Genomic DNA, 11,505 nt, shown 5'->3' on the forward strand with positions numbered 1-11,505 from the left:
CAAGCCCAAAAAAGTACAGAAATGCCCCCAAATAACCCCAAACGACCCACCCAGTCTGGTTTAAACCGAAAATAAACATATGCCAAAATAGGTATCGATTCGAAGGTCAGGACCCTCAACATTGTATCCACAATTCTAATAAGAGATAATGACACTTTTTATTAAATCTCAAACCCAAAAAAGTATAGAAATACCCCTAAATAACCCCAGACGACCCACCCAGTCTTGTTTAAACCGAAAATGAACATATGTCGAAATAGGTATGGATTCGAAGCTAACGATCCTCAACATTGCATCCACACGTCTAACAAGAGATAAGGACACTTTTCAAAAAATCCCAACCCAAAAAAATATAGAAATGCCCCCAAATAACCCCAAACGACCCACCCGGTCTGGTTTAAACCGAAAATGAACATATGTCATGGATTCGAAGGTCACAACCTTGAACATCGCATCCATACGTCTAATATGAGTTAAGAACACTTTTCGGAAAATCCCAAGACAAAATGTATAGAAATGCCCCCAAATAACCCCAAACGACCCACCCAGTTCGGTTTAAATAAACAACTGAACATATGTCAAAATGGGTATCGATTCGAAGGTCACGACCCACAACACCGCATCCACATGACTAATAAGAGGTACGAACACTTTTTAGAAAATCCCAAGCCCAAAAAAGAACAAAAATTCCCCCAGATAACCCCAAACGACCCACCCGGTCGTGTTTAAATTGAAAATGAACATATGCCAAAATAGGTATCGATTCGAAGGTCACGACCCTCAACATCGCATCCACACATCTAATAAGAGACAAGGACACATTTTTGAAATATACAAAACCAAAAAAGTACAGAAATGCCCCCAAATAACCCCAAAATACCCACACGGTCTGGTTTAAACCGAAAATGAATATATGTCAAAATTGGTATCGATTCGAAGGTCACGATCCTCAACACCGCATCCACATGTCTAACAGGAGATAAGGACACTTTTTTTAAAATTTGAAGCCCAAAAAAGTACAGAAATGCCCCCAAATAACCTTAAATGAGCCACTTGATCTGGTTTAAACCGAAAATGAACATATTTCGAAATAGGTATCGATACGAAGGTCACGGCCTTCAACATCGTATCCACACGTCTAATAAGAGATAAGGACACTTTTTAACTAATACCAAACCCAAAACAGTACAGAAATGCCCCAAAATAACCCCAAATGACCCACTCGATCTGGTTTAAACCAAAAATGAACGTATGCCGAAATAGGTATCGATAAGAAGGTCACGACCCTGAACATCGCATCCACACGTCTAATAAGAGATAAAGACACATTTCAGAAAATCCCAAACCCAAAAAAAGTACAGAAATGCCCCCAAATAACCCCAAGCGTCCCACCCAGTCCTGTTTAAACTGAAAATGAACATATGTGGAAATAGGTATCGATTCAAAGGTCACGACCCTCAACATTGCATCCACACTTCTAATAAGAGGAACGGACACTTTTTATACTCCCAAGCCTAAAAAAGTTCAGAAATGCCCCCAAATAACCCCAAACGACCCATCCGGTCTAGTTTAAACCGAAAATGAACATATACCGAAATAGGTATCGATTCGGAGGTCACAACCTACAACATCGCATCCACACGTCTAATAAGAGATAAGGACACTTTTTAGAAAATGCCAAATCCAAAAAAGTACAGAAATGCCCCCAAATTACCCCAAATGACCCCCCGATTTGGTGTAAACCGAAAATAAACATATGTCAAAATAGGTATCGATTCGAAGGCCACGACCCTCAACATAGCATCCACACGTCTAATAAGAGATATGAACACATTTTTGAAAATCCCAAGCTCAAAAAAGTACAGAAATGCCCCCAAATAATCCCAAACGACTCACCCGATCTTGTTTAAACCGAAAATGAACATATGTCAAAATCGGTATCGATTCGAAGGTCACGACCCTTAGCATCGCATCCACACGTCTAACAAGAGATAATGACAGATTTTAGAAAATACCAAACCCAAGAAAGTGAAGAAATGCCCCCAAGTAAAAAATGAACATATGTTGAAATAGGTATAGATTCGAAGGTAACAGCCCTCAACACCGTATCCACATGTGTAACAAGAGATAAGGATACTTTTCAAAAAATCCCAAGCCCAAAAAGTACAAAAATACCCCCAAAGAACCCCAAACGACCCACCTGGTCTGGTTTAAACCGAAAATAAACATATGCCAAAATAGGTATCGATTAGAAGGTCACGACCCTCAACATTGCATCCGCAGTACTAATAAGAGATACTGACAATTCTTATTAAATCCCAAACCCAAAAACCTACAGAAATGCCCCGAAATAACCCTAGATGACCCACCCGGACCGGTTTAAAACGAAAATGAACATATGCCGAAATAGGTATCGATTCGAAGGTCACGACCCTCAACATCGCATCCACACGTCTAATATGAGACAACGACACTTTTTAGAAAATACCAAACCCAAAAAAAGTACAAAAATGCCCCCAAAAAACCCCAAACGTCCCACCCGGTCTTGTTTACACTGAAAATAAACATATGTCGAAATAGGTATCGATTCGAAGGTCACGACCCTCAACATTGCATCCACACTTCTAATAAGAGATAAGGGCACTTTTAATTAAATCTCAAACCCAAAAAAGTACAGAAATGCCCCCAAATAACCCCAGATGACCCACCCAGTCTGGTTTAAAATGAAAATGAACATATGCCGAAATAGGTATCGATTCGAAGGTCACGACCCTCAACAACGCATCCATGCATCTAATAAGAGACAAGGATACTTTTTAGAAAATTCCAAACCCAAAAAAGTACAAAAATATCCCCAAATAACCCCAAACGGCCCACCCGGTCTGGTTTAAATCGAAAATGAACAGATGTCAAAATTGGTATGGATTCGAAGGTAACGACTCTCAACATCGCATCCACACATCTAACAAGAGATAAGGACACTTTTTAGAAAATCCCAAGCCCAAAAAAGTACCGAAATGAGCCCAAATACCCCCAAACGACCCACACTGTTTGGTTTAAACCGAAAATGAACATATGTCGAAATAGGCATCGATGCGAAGGTCACGACCTTGAACATCGGTTCCATACGTCTAATATACGATAAGGACACTTTTTGGAAAATCCCAAGCCTAAAAATGTATAGAAATGCCCCCAAATAACCCCAAAGGACCCACCCAGTACGGTTTAAATAAAAAAATGAACATATGTCAAAATCGGTATCGATTCGAAGCTCACGACCCTCAACATTGCCTCCACACGTCTAATAAGAGATACGAACACTTTTTAGAAAAACCTAAGCCCAAAAAAGCACCAAAATTTCACCAAATAACCCCAAACGACCCACACGTTCTGCTTTAAATCGAAAATGAACATATGTCAAAAATAGGTATCGATTCGAAGGTCACGACCCTCAACATCGCATCCACACGTCTAATAAGAGACAAGGACACATTTTAGAAAATACCAAACTCAAAAGAGTACAGAAATGCCCCCAAATAACCCCAAACGACCCACCCTATCTGGTTTAAACCGAAAATTAACATATGTCAAAATAGGTATCGATTCAAAGGTAACGACCCTGAACATCGCATCCATATGTCTAATAAGAGATAAGAACACTTTCAGAAAATCCGAAGCCAAAAAAAGTACGGAAATTCCCACAAATAGCTCCAAACGACCAACCCGGTCTGGTTTTAAACAAAAAATGAACATATTTCGAAATTGGTTTCGATTCATAGGTCACGACCCTCGACACCGCATCCACCCGTCTAGTAAGTGGTACGAACACTTTTTAGAAGATCCAAAGCCCGTAAAAATACAGAAATGCCCCCAAATAACCCCAAACGGCCCACATGGTCTTGTTTTAATAAAAAATTAACATATACCGAAATAGGTATCGATTCGAAGGTCACGACCTTCAACATCGCATCCACACGTCTAATAAGAGATAAGGACACTTTTAAGAAAATCCCAAGCCCGAAAAAGAACAGAAAGGCTCCCAAATAACCCCAAACGACCCACCCGGTCTGGTTTAAATCGAAAATGAACATATGCCGACTAGGTATCGAATCGAAGGTCACAACCCTCAACATCGCATCCACACATATAATAAGAGATAAGGACACTTTTTTAAAAATACCAAACCCAAAAAAGTATAGAAATGCCCCCAAATAACCCCAAACGACCCACCCGATCTAGTTTAAACTGAAAATGAATGTATACCGAAATAGGTATCGATTCGAAGGTCACGACCCTCAACACGGCGTCCATACGTCTAATAAGAGGTACAAACACTTATTAAAGTGCAGAAATGCCCCCAACTAACCCCAAATGACCTACCCGGTCTTGTTTAAACCGAAAATTAACATATGCCAAAATATGTATTGATTCGAAGGTGACGACCCTCAACATCGCATCCACACTTCTAATAAAGGATAAGGACACTTTTAAGAAAATCCCAAGCCCCAAAAAGAACAGAAAGGCCCCCAAATAACCTCAAACGACCCACCCAGTTTGGTTTAAAGAGAAAATGAACATATGCCTAATAGGTATCAAATCGAAGGTCACAACCCTCAACATCAAGGGCACTTTTTTGAAAATTCCAAACCCAAAAAAGTACAGAAATGCCCCCAAATAACCCCCAAAAACCCACACTATCTGGTTTAAATTGAAAATGAACATAGGTCAAAATAGGTATCGATTCGAAGGTCACGACCCTCAACATCGCATCCACACTTCTGACAAGAGATAAGGACACTTTTTAGAAAATCCGAAGACAAAAAGTTCACAGAAATGCCCCCAAATAACCTTAAATGAGCCACCCGGTCTGGTTTAAACTGAAAATGAACATATGTCGAAATAGGTATCGATACAAAGGTCACGATCCTCAACATCGCATCCACACGTTTACTAAGAGATAAGGACACTTTATGCCAAATAACAAACCCAAAAAAGTACAGAAATGCCCCCAAATAACCCCAAACGACCCACCCGATCTGGTTTTAACTGAAAATAAACATATGCCAAAAAAGGTATCGATTTGAAGGTCACGACCCTCAATACTGTGTCCACACGTCTAATAAGAGGTACGAACACTTTTTAGAAAATCCCAACCCCAAAAAAGTATAAAAATACCCCCAAGTAACCCCAAACAACCCACCTGGTCTTGTAAATACCAAAAATGAACATATGCCGAAATAGGTATCGATTCGAAGGTCACGACCCTCAACAGCGCATCCACACGTCTAATAAGAGATAAGGACACTTTTAAGAAAATTCCAAGCCCAAAAAAGAACAGAAAGGCGCCTAAATAATCTCAAATGAGCCACCCGGTCTGGTTTACAAAGAAAATGAACATAAGCTGAATAGGTATCGAATCGAAGGTCACAACCCTCAACATCGTATCCACACGTCTAATAAGAGATAAGTACACTTTTTAGAAAACACCAAACCCAACAAAGTGCAGAAATGCCCCCAAATAACTCCAAACGTCCCACCCGGTCTTGTTTGAACCGAAAATGAATATATGTCGAATTAGGTATCGATTCGAAGGTCACGACCCTCAACATCGCACCCACACGTCTAATAAGAGATAATGACACTTTTTAGAAAATTCTAAACCCAACAAAGTATAGAAGTGCCCCCAAATAACCCCAAACGGCCCACCCGACATGGTTTAAATAAAAAATGAACATATGTCAAAATAGGTATCGATTCGAAGGTCACTACCCTCAACACTTCATCCACATGTCTAATAAGAGATACTGACACTTTTTAGAAAATAGCAAACCCAAAAAAGTACAGAAATGCCCCCAAATAACCCCAAACGACCCACCCGATACGGTTTAAATAAAAAATGAACATATGTCAAAATATATTTCAATTCAAATGTCACGACCCTCAACACCGCATCCACAGGTCTAATGAGAGGTACCAATACTTTTTAGAAAATCCCATGCCAAAAAAGTATAGAAGTTCCCCCAGATAACCCCAAACGACCCACCCGGTCTCGTTTAAACCAAAAAAGAACATATGTTGAAATTGGTAGCAATTCGAAAGTCACGACCCTCAACACCGCATCCACTTGTCAAGTAAGTGGTACGAACACTTTAGAAAACCCCAAGCCAAAAAAGTACAGAAATGCCCCCAAATAACCCCAAACGACCCACCCGGTCTGGTTTAAACAAAAAATGAACATAGCTCGAAATTGGTATCGATTCAAAGGTCACGACCCTCAACACCGCATCCACTCCTCTAGAAAGTGGTACGAACACTTTTCATAAAATCCCAAGCCCAAAAAAGTACAGAAATGCCCCCAAATAACCCAAAACGACCCACCCGGTCTTGTTTTAACCAAAAATTAACATATACCAAAATAGGTATCAATTCGTAGGTCACGACCCTCAACATCCCATCCACACATCTAATAAGAGATAAGGACACTTTTAAGAAAATCCCAAGCCCGAAAAAGAACAGAAAGTCCCCCAAATAACCCCAACATCGCATCCACATGTCTAATAACGGATAAGGAAACTTTTTAGAAAATACCAAACCCAAAAAAATACAGAAATGACCCCAAATAACCCCAAACGTCCCACCCGGTACAGTTTAAATAAAGAATGAACATATGTCGAAATAGGTATCGATTCGAAGGTCACTACCCTTAACACCGCATCCACACGTCTAATAAGAGATAAGGAAACTTTTTAGAAAATACTAAACCCCAAAAAGTAAATAAATGCCCCCAAATAACCCCAAACGACCCACCCGATATGAATTAAATTAAAAATGAACATATGTCGAAATAGGTATCGATTCGAAGGTCACGACCCTCAACACCACATGCACATGTCTAATAAGAGGTACGAACACCTTTTAGAAAATCCGAAGCCCAAAAAAGTTTAAAAATTCCCCCAGATAACCCCAAACGACCCACCCGGACTTGTTTAAACCAAAAATGAACATATGCCAAAATAGGTATCGATTCGAAGGTCACGACCCTCAACATCGCATCCACACGTCTAATAAGAAACAAGGACTATTTTTAGCAAATACCAAACCCAAAAGAGCACAGAAATGCCCCCAAATAACCCCAAATGACCCACACTGTCTGGTTTAAACCGAAAATGAACATATGTTGAAATAAGTATCGATTCGAAGGCCACGACCCTCAACATCGCATCCACACGTCTGACAAGAGATAAGGACACTTTTTAGAAAATCCAAAGACAAAAAATTTACAGAAATGCCCCCAAATAACCTTAAATGAGCCACCCGGTCTGGTTTAAACCGAAAACGAACATATGTCGAAATAGGTATCGATACGAAGGTCACGACCCTCAACATGGCATCCACACGTCTAATAAGAGATAAGGACACTTTATGACAAATACCAAACCCAAAAAAGTATAGAAATGCACCCAAATAACCGCAAATGACCCACCCGATCTGGTTTAAACTGAAAATAAACGTATATCGAAAAAGTATCGATTCGACGGTCATGACCCTCAACACCGCATCCACACGTCTAATAAGAGTTACGAACACTTTTAAGAAAACCCAAACCCCAAAAAAGTATAGAAATGCCCCCAAATAACCCCACACAACCCACCTGGTCTTGTTTAAATCGAAAATGAACATATGCCGAAATAGGTATCGATTCGAAGGTCACGACCCTCAACATCGCATCCACACATCTAATAAGAGATAAGAACACTTTTAAGAAAATCCCAAGTCCAAAAAAGAACAGAAGGGCGCCGAAATAACCTCAAATGACCCACCCAGTCTGGTTTAAAATGAAAATGAACACAAGCTGAATAGGTATCGAATCGAAGGTCACAACCCTCAACATCGTATCCACACTTCTAATAAGAGATAAGGACACTTTTTAGAAAATACCAAACCCAACAAAGTGCAGAAATGCCCCCAAATAACCCCAAACGTCCCACCCGGTCATGTTTAAATCGAAAATGATTATATGTCGAAATAGGTACCGATTCGAAGGTCACGACCCTCAACATCGCAACCCTACGTCTAATAAGAGATAAGGACACTTTTTAGAAAATACGAAACCCAAAAAAGTACAAAAATGCCCCCAAATAACCCCAAATGACCCACCCGGCATGGTTTAAACAAAAAATGAACATATGTCAAAATAGGTATCTATTGAAGGTCACTACCCTCAACCCCGCATCCACATGTCTAATAAGAGATAATGACACTTTTAAGAAAATCCCATGCCAAAAAAAGTATAGAAATTGCCCCAGATAACCCCAAACGACCCACCCGGTACGGTTTAAATAAAAAATGAACATATGTAAAATTATGTTTCAATTCAAATGTCACGACCCTCAACACCGCATCCACAGGTCTAATGAGAGGTACCAATACTTTTTAGAAAATCCCATGCCAAAAAAGTATAGAAGTTCCCCCAGATAACCCCAAACGACCCACCCGGTCTCGTTTAAACCAAAAAAGAACATATGTTGAAATTGGTAGCAATTCGAAAGTCACGACCCTCAACACCGCATCCACTTGTCAAGTAAGTGGTACGAACACTTTTTAGAAAACCCCAAGCCAAAAAAAGTACAGAAATGCCCCCAAATAACCCCAAACGACCCACCCGGTCTGGTTTAAACAAAAAATGAACATAGCTCGAAATTGGTATCGATTCAAAGGTCACGACCCTCAACACCGCATCCACTCCTCTAGAAAGTGGTACGAACACTTTTCATAAAATCCCAAGCCCAAAAAAGTACAGAAATGCCCCCAAATAACCCAAAACGACCCACCCGGTCTTGTTTTAACCAAAAATTAACATATACCAAAATAGGTATCAATTCGTAGGTCACGACCCTCAACATCCCATCCACACATCTAATAAGAGATAAGGACACTTTTAAGAAAATCCCAAGCCCGAAAAAGAACAGAAAGTCCCCCAAATAACCCCAACATCGCATCCACATGTCTAATAACGGATAAGGAAACTTTTTAGAAAATACCAAACCCAAAAAAATACAGAAATGACCCCAAATAACCCCAAACGTCCCACCCGGTACAGTTTAAATAAAGAATGAACATATGTCGAAATAGGTATCGATTCGAAGGTCACTACCCTTAACACCGCATCCACACGTCTAATAAGAGATAAGGAAACTTTTTAGAAAATACTAAACCCCAAAAAGTAAATAAATGCCCCCAAATAACCCCAAACGACCCACCCGATATGAATTAAATTAAAAATGAACATATGTTGAAATAGGTATCGATTCGAAGGTCACGACCCTCAACACCACATGCACATGTCTAATAAGAGGTACGAACACCTTTTAGAAAATCCAAAGCCCAAAAAAGTATAGAAATTCCCCCAGATAACCCCAAACGACCCACCCGGACTTGTTTAAACCAAAAATGAACATATGCCAAAATAGGTATCGATTCGAAGGTCACGACCCTCAACATCGCATCCACACGTCTAATAAGAAACAAGGACTATTTTTAGCAAATACCAAACCCAAAAGAGCACAGAAATGCCCCCAAATAACCCCAAATGACCCACACTGTCTGGTTTAAACCGAAAATGAACATATGTTGAAATAAGTATCGATTCAAAGGCCACGACCCTCAACATCGCATCCACACGTCTAACAAGAGATAAGGACACTTTTTAGAAAATCCAAAGACAAAAAATTTACAGAAATGCCCCCAAATAACCTTAAATGAGCCACCCGGTCTGGTTTAAACCGAAAACGAACATATGTCGAAATAGGTATCGATACGAAGGTCACGACCCTCAACATGGCATCCACACATCTAATAAGAGATAAGGACACTTTATGACAAATACCAAACCCAAAAAAGTATAGAAATGCCCCCAAATAACCGCAAATGACCCACCAGATCTGGTTTAAACTGAAAATAAACGTATATCGAAAAAGTATCGATTCGACGGTCATGACCCTCAACACCGCATCCACACGTCTAATAAGAGTTACGAACACTTTTAAGAAAACCCAAACCCAAAAAAGTATAGAAATGCCCCCAAATAACCCCACACAACCCACCTGGTCTTGTTTAAATCGAAAATGAACATATGCCGAAATAGGTATCGATTCGAAGGTCACGACCCTCAACATCGCATCCACACATCTAATAAGAGATAAGAACACTTTTAAGAAAATCCCAAGTCCAAAAAAGAACAGAAGGGCGCCGAAATAACCTCAAATGACCCACCCAGTCTGGTTTAAAATGAAAATGAACACAAGCCGAATAGGTATCGAATCGAAGGTCACAACCCTCAACATCGTATCCACACTTCTAATAAGAGATAAGGACACTTTTTAGAAAATACCAAACCCAACAAAGTGCAGAAATGCCCCCAAATAACCCCAAACGTCCCACCCGGTCATGTTTAAATCGAAAATGAATATATGTCGAAATAGGTACCGATTCGAAGGTCACGACCCTCAACATCGCAACCCTACGTCTAATAAGAGATAAGGACACTTTTTAGAAAATACGAAACCCAAAAAAGTACAAAAATGCCCCCAAATAACCCCAAATGACCCACCCGGCATGGTTTAAACAAAAAATGAACATATGTCAAAATAGGTATCTATTGAAGGTCACTACCCTCAACCCCGCATCCACATGTCTAATAAGAGATAATGACACTTTTAAGAAAATCCCATGCCAAAAAAAGTATAGAAATTGCCCCAGATAACCCCAAACGACCCACCCGGTCTCCTTTAAACCAAAAATAAACATATGTTGAAATTGGTATCGATTCGAACGTCACGACCCTCAACACCGCATTTAGTTGTCTAGTAAGTGGTACAAACACTTTTTAGAAAATCCCAAGCCCAAAAAAATACAGAAATGCCCCCAAATAACCCCAAACGACCCACCAAGTCTTGTTTTAACTGAAAATTAACATATACCGAAATAGGTATCGATTCGAAGGTCACGACCCTCAACATTGCATCCACACGCCTAATAAGAGATAACGACACTTTTAAGAAAATCCCAAGCCCGAAAAAAAGAACAGAAAGGCTCCCAAATAACCCCAAATGACCTACCCGGTCTGGTTTAAACCAAAAATGAACATATGCCGAATAGGTATCGAATCAAAGGTCACAACCATCAACATCGCATCCACACGTCCGATAAGTGGTAATGACACTTTTTGAAAATACCAAACCCAAAAAAGTACAGAAATGCCCCCAAATATCCCCAAACGACCCACCCGATTTGGTTTAAACTAAAAATGAACGTTTGCCGAAATAGGTATCGATTCGAAGGTCACGACCCTCAACACCGCATCCACACGTCTAATAAGAGATAAGGACACTTTTAAGAAAATCCAAAGCCCGAAAAAAGAACAGAAAGGCCCCCAAATAACCCCAAACGACCCACCTGGTCATGTTTAAACTGAAAATGAACATATGCTGAACAGGTATCGAATCG

The sequence above is a fragment of the Telopea speciosissima genome, unplaced genomic scaffold (assembly GCF_018873765.1).
Source record: "Telopea speciosissima isolate NSW1024214 ecotype Mountain lineage unplaced genomic scaffold, Tspe_v1 Tspe_v1.0192, whole genome shotgun sequence".
In the NCBI taxonomy this organism is placed as follows: Eukaryota; Viridiplantae; Streptophyta; class Magnoliopsida; order Proteales; family Proteaceae; genus Telopea; species Telopea speciosissima.